Consider the following 11210-nt stretch of genomic DNA (forward strand, 5'->3'; position numbering starts at 1 on the left):
TTATGGGCACAGCCACACCCTCTCACTACCTCCTGTCTTTGAGGCTCTTGCTGTACCACAGTGGAGCTGAGTTGTGACAGGGACTGTATGGTCTACAAAGTGGACACATTGACTCTCTGGCCCTTTACAGACAACATTTGTGACTTTTGGACTAGATGATCTAGAAGGGCTCTCCTAGGTTTGTACTCTGAATTGTAAGGTCAGTTCTTAAATTCCTCAACTAACTGTCAAACCCTTGCCAATGGATCATTTACTTCAAGAAATATTTGTACCAATTCCCTTTACAGAAGATCTCTTGCAGTTTGTGTGATGGGGTGTGACCCATAACATTGCTCAACACCCTTGTTGCCCACAGCCCATTGCATCCAGACAGGAGGATACTGGATACTGACCCTTTTATCATGTGTAAAAAGGGTGACCTCTGGAAAAGTAGCAGACCTTGCAAATATCCAGGTAGTACATTCCCTACTGTTAAGAGGCACAGGGGACCGTGGCCTCTCACATCCTTATGGTTCTGGTGAGGTTGAGCAACAGTTGGAGCACGCTGGGCAGAAGAATGTGAGCTGGGTGGAGCTGGCCTGGCCCATCCTGAGGGGCACTGCTGCCATGATCTCACTTGAGACAGCAAGATGTGGCCTGGGATGTGAAAAAGTGGGCCATCTGGTTTTGTAGCTGCCTATAGCCTACCAGATAGTTTATGATCAACTGACCTGATCAACTGCTCAGGTAATTCCAGTGACCCCTGCTGGGCTATTCCTAAGTACTATCCCCTTTGTGTGTGCATAAGGAAGTTGTCTTTCCATCATGTTGCTTTTTTGAATAGTTTATCCTCAGATCACTGGCTTTTGTGCTATTTTTTTTTTTAAGATTTTATTTATTTATTCATGAGAGAGAGAGAGAGAGAGAGAGGCAGAGACACAGGCAGAGGGAGAAGCAGGCTCCATGCTGGGAGCCCGATGTGGGACTCGATCCCAGGACTCCAGGATCACGCCCTGGGCCAAAGGCAGGGACTAAACCGCTGAGCCACCCAGGGATCCCCTGCTTTTTTTTTTTTTAAAGATTTTATTTATTTATTCATGAGAAACACACAGAGAGAGAGAGAGAGAGAGAGAGAGAGAGAGAGAAAGGCAGAGACACAGGCAGAGGGGAGAAATAGGCTCCATGCAGGGAGCCTGACGTGGGACTCGATCCCAGGTCTCCAGGATCACGCCCTGGGCTGAAGGTGGTGCTAAACTGCTGAGCCACCTGGGCTGCCCCACTTTTATGCTTCTTTGAAGATGATCTCAGTAAGAAATTCATTTTATAGTAAACCAGTAGGTAAATACTCAGTGCTGATAGACGTGTATGTGTCTGCCTATAAAAATGAAACCGTTTCAGACAACAATACTCACCCTCATTCTTAAGTGATATAATTTGATAGATCCTATCCTAGTCTGTACTTTATCATGGTTTCAATTTACTAAAGTGATTTTCCAGGAAAATCAAGTCATGACTTACAGTTTGAAAATACTGCTCTAGATAATATGTGGAAAGCTTTTGGGGGAGCTATTATTATTTTTCCATAATTCTTAATTGCAGGCCACCTCAGGAACACTGGCTTGTATCATGAGAAATGCATTTGTGCCTATGTATCTGTATGAGCTTAGACATGTCACTCCCCACTCTTGGGTGCCTCTGCGCTTGCATGTAAAATGGGAGTTAGGACTGGCTAGTAGTAGCTGGGTTTCCTTCCAGCTCCAAGTAATCAGTGAGTCTATGTTGTGTGTGTTCCCAGGGTGTCAGGAATACCTATCCTGTAATATCGGAGACAACATTCAAGGACCCCTCTGCTCAGGAAGGAAGAGGTGCTCCTGGATGCTTTTCCATTGCAGCCCAAACAGAAGGAACTTCTCAGAAAGGTCACTAAGAAGTCTCAACTTGGTTGTTGGGCTCGTCATCTGATGTACTCACATGTATTGTCATCCTTCTTTCTGGAATATTCATATTTACCTCATGATACTCTCTCTTCATCCCTGCAAGGACCTGCAAAGTGCCTATGTGCTGTATGCACAGAACTGCAGAGGCCAGGCTCCTTGTGCAGAGCTGGATGAAAATCTAGGCCTCTGACTCCCACCTAGTGGGACCTTGAGGCCCCTAAATGGGCAGAGTTGATATCTCTGGCTGCAGAAAGCAGGATGGAGAAGATGGCCTGTTCAGGGGACCCTGCCAATTCTAGCATTTCTTATTTTGTCTACTGTAGGAGACCTATCAGGCATGGTGCCTGCTATAAGCAGTGTCACCCCTCCTCCCTGCTCTAACCCTGCTTGGGAAGGAAGCAGTTCCAGGCTAGGTTGGTGTGTGTGTTTACCTGACCCAGAGGCTGGCTTTGAGGTTCTGCCCAGAAGAGCAGGGGCAGGCGGCCACACCAAGCAGTCTAGGCCCGAATCATCTAAGCTGGGGAGACGGTAGGACTGGCCAGCTGGTGGGAAACAGGCAGACCTGGACAGAGCAGCAGAAGCTGTGAGGCCATGAGGGCAAATGGGTGTCCACCTTGTACTTCCTTGTCCTCTGTTCCAGGTTCAGGCTCCTTGGAGCCTTGCAGGCAAGGACCTCCTTCCTCTCGGGGTGGCTGACTGTGGCTTGGCCACCCACAGTTGCATCCCTTGCTCAAAATTATGTAGCAGGGTGGGGGAAAGATGGGATGTTCCCAGCTTTCAACTCCCCGCTCCAGCCTTGGTCCTTATGTTCTCTGATCATGTCAGTGGAAAGGTTTTGGGCTTACACTCTCAATTGTGAGTTATTTATTTTATTTAATCTATTGTACAACTGTGTTAATATAATTTGTATATTAAAAATATACACAAAATAAAGATCAAAGTGATATACAAGTAATATTTTGAGTTAACATTTGTTTATTACTTATTAAAGAGTCCAAAAATCATTTTCTCTCAGTGGGGAAAAATATTTACATATTCTCTATTTTCTTTTAACATCTTGGCTCAACTCTGAGTGATGTAGTGATTCTAAGGCCTGTGATAAACCCAGTTTATTTAGATACATGGATTAATGGCTGCTGCCGCTAAAGAAGATACACTGGGTCCAAGTGGAAGCTGCCCATACGAGGTGGCACATTCTAGGCCTTCACTGAGTGTCATTACTCATTTTTCAGTTGTATCTACTGATTATGCAAAGTTCTTTATTAAAACTTAGTAACTACATTTCTACCTTTCTTGCATTAATCAGTGAAGTTCTTAAAATGAATTGGATTGCCTTTATATATGCATTGTTTGGAGATTTAAAAAACATTTTGGAAAGGTCTGTTTTTAAGGATTTTTTGGTATCAGCTTTATTGAGATATAATTCACATACCATATAATTTACCCATGTAAAGTGCCCAATTTAATGGCTTTTGTATATCCACAGAGTTGTGCATCTATCACCACAGTCGATTTTAGAACATTTTCATCACCATAAAAAGAAATGCTAACCCCGTTACAGTCCCCCCTCATTTTTCCCTTCCCTTTAGCTCTAGACAACCACTAACCTACTTTCTATCCCTATGGACTGCCTTCCCTGGACATTCCATATAAATGGAATCATTCAGTGTGTGGTCTTTTGTGACTAGTTTCTTTCACTCAGCATATTATTTTCAAGGTTCATCAATGTCATGGCATGTGTCAGTACTTCATTCCTTTGTATGGCCAAATAATATTCTTTTATATGCATGTATCACATTTTAAAAATCTATTATCAGCTAATGGACATTTGGGTTGTTTTCACTTCTGGTTATTATGAATAATTCTACTGTGAACATTCATGTACAAACTTTTGTGTGGACATATGTTCTCATTTCTCATACCTAGCAGTGGAACTGTGGGGTCATATGGTAACTGTGTTTACCTTTTGAGAAACTGGTGGATTGTTTTGCAAAGTGGCTGCACCATTTTATCTTCCTATCAGTAACACTTGAGAAGTCCAATTTTGCTATAGGTTTTGCTTTTGTTTGTTTGTTTTTGTAATGATTGTTATTATCTGTCTTTTTTATTATAGCTACCTAGTGAATGTGAAGTGGTATCTCATTGTGGTTTTGATTTGCGTTTCCTTAATGTCTAATGATGTTGAACATCTTTTCAGGTACTTATTGGGCATTTGTGTATCTTCTTTAGAGAAAACCCTATTAAGTTGGGTTGTTTGTCTTTTTATTATTGCATTATAAGTGTTCGTTGTGTGTTATATGATATTATATATGTGATTTACAAATATTTTCTCCCATCCTTTGGGCTGTCTTTTCATTTTTTTAATGTTTCTAAGTTTTAAAAATGTATAGATACCAGGGTTTCTGTAGGTGTCACACTTAGGTGGTTTTAGGAAGGAAGTCACATAATGATGTAAACATTTTGTGACTGGTTTTAAAAATGCCTTCTCCAACACACAACTTTGTTTCTAAAAGAGTTCTTTTCCCACTCTTGGTTATAACTTTTCTTTTATCTTGAAGAGTAAGTGTGTTTTAAAAATTTATTTACATAATCTTAATAAAATCTGCTGGCAAACAAACTGCTGAGTCCCTCTTGTCATCACAGAAAATGTCAGCCAACTTGGAGTACCTTGTATAAGAAGAACAATTGGATTGATAAGTCTTTTAAGTATCTTGCCATGAGGCAACCATTATGGTACAGAGTTTCATGATCACTCTTAATAAAAGTTTAAAGGTTTTGTTTTTATAAAACTAAACACATTGGAGACATCTAGCAGCACTTATTGTTGCATTGTGACATCCACTGTTATGCCAGAGTAACTTGTCTGCAAATGAAGTTCAAGTGAGGTGCTTTATGAAATTCTGGAATTTCTCATATATATATATATATATATATATATATATATATATATATATATATATATTCTCATATATATGAGAATCCTGGTTATAGCAGAGTTTTAGTCTTCCCATAGACTTTATTTTTATTGAAGTATCATTTAATGCTGAGTACATCTCCAGGGCATCTTTTAGCAGCTCATAAAAAAAGCCTTTTTAAGACACATTGCATTATTGATTCAGACTCTAATAAATACTAACTATCAGCCAAACCATGTTAGGGACATCTGTCTTTTCATCTAATTGTATAATAAACTTCCTCAATGAATTAATTTGCTTTGATGCTTACTTCTTCAAATGCTCAACAAGATTTGAACTTGTGTCTTTCAGTAGTATCTGCTAACAAAGGGTTACATTTTAGTTTGTTGCTATTGTTTTTCATATCTTTTATTTCAGTCATTCTTCCCCCAGCAGGACAAAAAAAAAATATGTGTTTCCCAAAACAATGATTTTGTTAGTCTACTGTTATGAAATTAGAAGAATTGAAAAGAATTTTAAAATTTATCATTTAGTGAGCTTTTCAAAGGTGGTGGATGAAATATTTCCTCACTTTTTTTTTTTTTTTAATTTATGATAGTCACACAGAGAGAGAGAGAGAGAGGCAGAGACATAGGCAGAGGGAGAAGCAGGCTCCATGCACCAGGAGCCCAACATGGGATTCAATCCTAGGTCTCCAGGATCGCGCCCCGGGCGGGCCAAAGGCAGGCGCTAAACCACTGCGCCACCCAGGGATCCCTATTCCCCCACTTTTAAACATCACTGAAGAACGGATACAGGTCTGTCCTCGCATCTATATTCTTGTTTAGATTTTAAATGTCTCACTCCTAATAATGATTTCATTATCATTAGCCAGGATCTTGACATAATATACACTTTGAGGAGATTAAGAGTAGCCATAAATTCATTCTTCAAATCATCTTCTTGATTATTGTAATATTTGTGGCTGATTATCCATCAGGTCTGATTAGATTGTCCATGTTTTTACTTGTGAATGTGACTGATAGAGAGTTTGTATCAGGGATGGGAAAAGGATCATCTCTGCCATTTTCTGGTAGTTCACTAGGCTTAAATGATTAATTTTATCTTCACTCTGTCGTTTTCTTGCAGGAATCTTTTAAGGTCGTTTTGTAAGAGTTAATCTAGTTCAAACTAGACAACCTAATGGGGCACATGTCACTGCACCACGCAGCAGCCACTGCAGGAAGAAATGAGTGAATGAGAACCCCATGCCACCTCTTCCAGGGTCCCTCAGGATACCTGTGCATTGCTTCCAACCTGGGACAGTCTGATATGTAGAAAAAGCAAAAGTTGCAACTTCAATCATGGAGTAAATAGCACAAAACAATCTCCTCATTTTGTAAGATAAAAATTAAATTTCTAACATTTGTTTCCATCCCCTAGTAGATTGTTGTGACTAGTTTTAAGGTACATGCACCCTACTTTGGAAACCAACTACTCTAAACATTAGACCAAAATAACTTTTTAAGACAAAGATAGCAAGCAAGTCTGATATATATAATTGTTTTTCAAAAAGAAAAAACCCAAGCCTCCCTAGAGGCATGCCCATTTAACAAATGTATTACTTAATAGTTTTATTGGAAACCTAATTTTTAAAACAAACTAATCTAAGTAGATAAGGAAAACTTGTGATCCTATGATGGATGAATCCATTGTGTAAAACAAATGATCAGTCCCTAACTGGATTTCATAATTTTGGACTTTGTTTTTAACCCCAGACATGGAGGGCTGAGTTAATAACACTTCTTGGCTCAGGGCACATTATCCTCATTGTCTGTACAAGATCCTACTCTGGTTTCTAATTTTCATTATTCATTTCTTTTTATAGGCGTTTCCCATTACCATTTTCTTTCTTTCATAGGCAACCCTTCCCCATTTTGGATCTGTATCTATATCTGCTTTTTTGTTTATAAACATACAGTTTATCCAAATACAGTTCGTGCATAAACTATGTATAAATGTAATTTATAAAATGTGGTGTAGTTTTGTATGCATGTGTTTTTAAAATTTAAATAAATGGTAATGTGCTCTAGATCTAATTCTGTTTCCGTTTTTCACTCAACACTATGTTTTTGAGATCTGTCTGTACTGCTGTGTGTACATCTGGTGTGTGTTTCTCACAGCTGCATAGGATTCCACAGTGCCTGTCTACCTCATGGGTATGTTGCTTCATCTGGAAATGGGTGCTTAGATCACCCTACTTCCACAACACCACAACAAACGGAGACGAACATCCATGTATTCATCGCCTTCATCCCCTTCTAGGACATCTATGAGTACTTGCTATAGACTGAATATTTGTGTTCTGAAATTCACATGTTCAGATCCTAACCCCAATGTGATTAGGGAGAAGGGCCTCTGGGAGGGGATTAGATCACAAGGGCAGAACCTGTATGAATGGGGAAAGTACCCTTAGGAAAGACACTCTCCAGAGTTCTCTGAACCCTTGTGCCACTTGAGGACAGCCACCCATGAACCAGAAGTGGCCTCTCCCCAGCCACTAAACCTGCTCGTGCCCTCATTTTGGACTTCCCAGCCTCCCAAATTGTGAGAAATAAATTTTTGTTGTTTATAAGCCACCTGGTTTATGGTACTCTGTTCTAGCAATGCAAATGAGCTAAGACAGAACTACTCAGGAGCTGGATGGTGGGTCCTAAGTGTCCATATACCTACATGGAATAGCAACCATCAGGTTGTTGGCCACATGGCCGCACCAGTTTACAGCAGGGCACTTAACACTGCCCAGCCTTTCAGTTGTTGCCAAATTAAGAGGTATTATGTGATATTTTGTTGTTTACTTTCATTTTTCTGATAATAATGAATTTGAATATCTCACCCATGTGCTTGTCAGTCCTTTTGGATGTCCTTTTCTGTGAATTGCCTATTTCTATACTTGGCATACACACTATTTTTCTGTTTGGCTTCCTTGTTCTATGCTTGCTGGTTTGTAGGAATTCCTTATATATTCTAAATATCAGTCCTTTGTTTTTAGACACATTTTAGACACACTTTAACAAGTAGCACCACTCTGTGGAGTGGCTGTGCGGCAAAGTAGAATGTGGCTCCCAGCGGCCTGGCTGGCTCAGTTGGTAAAATGATCTTGGGGTTGTGAGTTCAAGCCCCACATTGGGTATAGAGCTTACCTATAAAAAAAATGAAGAAGAAAAAGCAAGAACATGGCTCTAGATGTTTGCATCTAGACAATCTGGGTTTGCTTTCTGGCTAGGGCCATTAACTATTAACTATGTGATCCTGAGTATGTTAACTTCTGTGCAGCTCAGCACCTTATCTGTAGAATGGGGATAAAAATAGTACCCATATCATAGGGCTTCTAAGAACATGAGATCAGTCAGTATTTTGAAGCACCTAGATCAGTGCTGGCACATAGTATGTTGTATAGGAGTATTTGTTAAATAAATACAAAATATTAACTTTGCTCTGGAGGTTTTTTTTTTTTTTTTAAGATTTTATTTATTCATGAGAGTCACAGAGAGAGAGGCAGAGACATAAGCAGAGGGAGAAGCAGGCTCCCTACAGGGAGATCCTAGGACTCTGGGATCATGATCTGAGCCAAAAGCAGATGCTCAACCACTGAGCCACCCAGGTGCCCCTGCTCTGGAGTTCTTAGTTGAACAGAACTCCTAAAATTTGATGCAATCATATTTGTCAATATTTTAATTCATGTTTTGTGCTTTTTGGGATTCTGTTTAAGTTATTCTCCATTCCTAGTGAACAAGTTTTTTTTCTACATTATCTTCTATAAAACTTACAGCCTTACTTTCTACATTGGGATGTTGAACCATCTGGTTTCTACCATTTCATATGGCTTTAGGAAAGCATCCAGCTTTATTTTTTGGAGTCAGTTTCCTAAGCCCATCCCGGGATGTCCTGGCTTCAGTGATTATAGTTCACCTTCATCACAGCCTCAAACACACTTGGGCTGGTGGAGTTCTCAGTCATGTTTATCACCATTACTGCTGTTGAGCTGTTGTCATGTGGACATATTAGTGGGGCTTTAGAGATGGTAGTAATATCTAGTTACGTTTTTTTTTCTCTTCTTTTTCAATATAGATTTAGCTATATATAGATATTATTCTTTCATAAACATTTTAGAATGTGTTTATCAAATTCCTCATAAGGTTCAGCTATCATTTTTACTGGTGTAGCATTGAATTTACACATTTATTTGGGAGAAAAAAGGTATCTTTAAAATATGATGTTAACCCAACTGAGATCATGGAATATTACCCTATTTTTTCAGCTCTGTTAAAATGTCCTTTAAAAGAGTTTTGTTTTTCACAGAAGTCTGAGATATTCTTTAAGTTCATTCTTTGATACAATTTTTGCTACTACTGTTAATCATTTATTATTAATATTCTCTTGTTGATTTTTGGTGATAAAGAGAAATGCTATAGTGATTTAGTTAGTTTTTCTTGTCTCTGGGAATTTTTATGAAATCCATTTGGTTCCTTAGTATAGATGATTCCATTCTCTGCAAATAATGATACATTTTTCTTTTTCCTTCCAAATTTTATGATATTCATCTTTTTAAAGAAATTTCTTGGGGTACCTGGGTGGCTCAGTTGGTCAAATGTCTGCCTTTGGCTCAGGTCATGATCTCAGGGGCCTGGGATTAAGCCCTGCATCAGGTTCCCTGAGCCTGCTTCTCCCTCTCCCTCTGCCTGCGGCTCCCTCTGCTTGTGATCTCTCTCGCTCTGTCAAATAAATAAATAAAATCTTAAAAAAATAAATTTCCTGTTGGCTGAGACCTCTAGGACTGGGTTAAACGCTGGTGATGGGAAAGCACTGTCTTACTTTCAGTCTTAAAGGGAGTGAGGCTGAAGCTTCTCCCATAAGCATAACATTTGCACGTTTGTAAGTTTTCTGGTATAAAACTTTTTCTGAGTTAAGATATTTCCTTTCAACTTGTAATTTGTTTAGTTTCTTAAGAGCTTTTAAGATACTGAACTTTATCAAGTGCACACTTTATCAAGTGTGTTTTTTGCAAAAATTGAGATAATCATAGAATTGTTATTTATTCTAGTAATGTTAAAAATTACATTGACATATCTTCTTATTTTTATTTTTTTAAAGGATTTTATTTTTTTATTTTGAGAGAGAGATAGAGCACTCACGCGCGCCCATGCACATGACTGTGGGGAGTGGGGGGTTGGGGGCAGGGCAGAGGGAAAGAAATCTCAAGCCAACTCCATGCTAAGTGTGGAGCCTGTCACGGGGCTCCGTGCCACAAACCTAAGATCATGACCTAATCCGAAATCAAGAGTTGGACACTTAACCAACTGAGCTGCCTGGGTGCCCCTAGATCTTTTTATTTTTTAACGCTGAACCACTATTGGCTTCTGGAGATGAATCCTGATTAGTTATAATTTTTCTTGATATACTGTGAGAAACAGTTACATTATGAAAAATATCTATTCCTTGAAAATTTGGTAGAATTTACCTATAAAACAGTCTTAGTGTGAAGATTCAGGTTTTGATATGTAGTGTTTTCATTGTTAGTTCACTGCTAAGTATTTTATAATTTCTCCTTTAATTTTATTTTTAATTTGATATTGATTTCTAATTTTATTGTTATGTGGTCAGAGAATATATATGGATATATTAAAAATATATATTTACATACTAAATATATATACATATATATATTTATATTCCTTACAACCTGTCAAGGTACATGGTTGCCTTTTTATGGATATTTCATGCATTCTTTAAAAGAGTGTGTATCTTCTTGCTAGGTGGTGTTAAATCCTACCTACAGCCGATAGCTCAAGCACACGCTACATCTTTGCTCATGACTTTTGTCTACTTGGCCCATTAGGGTTTGAGAAAGTGTGTTGAATTTCCATCTACAACCATTGATTTACTGACTTCTCCCCACAGGTTTGTTAGTTGTGGCCTCATATATTTTGAGGTTATACTGTTTTGAATTTAAGTGACTATGTCTTTTGGTTCTATTATTCTTTTCACTAGTAATCTGTGATACCATATGCTTTGGATTCTATTTTGATAAATATTGTTATCCTAGTTTTTGGATTTGATTCACATTTGCCTAGTAATATTTCCCACCTTTTATTTTCATCCATTTTTTAAAAAAAATTTTTGTTTTTAGTTCCCAATGACTATGTTTTAAAGGTGAGGGTATTTGTGTTGCATTCTACGTACGTGGAGAGTTCTATGGTACCTGTGAAGCAGAATTTACTCAGGGCAGCAGGTGCTTTTTCTGATGGATGACCAGTCCTGGTTTCTCTTTCTCTACCAATGCCTTCATAGCTCCCTGACTGCAGAGTGTGTCTGGTAGTGTGGCTTTCCTGAGTCACAC

At 38.7% G+C, this 11210-nt stretch overlaps 1 long non-coding RNA gene across 1 annotated transcript in view; it reads left to right on the forward strand.

The window, feature by feature from the left end:
* The window catches only part of LOC140631850 (uncharacterized), a 34004-nt gene extending 29180 nt beyond the window's left edge, over nucleotides 1-4824 (forward strand). Inside the window, exon 3 of the long non-coding RNA XR_012029362.1 lies at nucleotides 1775-4824. This is a non-coding gene — a long non-coding RNA (uncharacterized lncRNA). The remainder of the gene's footprint in view (nucleotides 1-1774) is intronic.
* The last annotated feature ends 6386 nt before the right edge of the window (nucleotides 4825-11210 follow it).

Source organism: Canis lupus, chromosome 4 (assembly GCF_048164855.1).
Source record: "Canis lupus baileyi chromosome 4, mCanLup2.hap1, whole genome shotgun sequence".
Taxonomy (NCBI): Eukaryota; Metazoa; Chordata; class Mammalia; order Carnivora; family Canidae; genus Canis; species Canis lupus.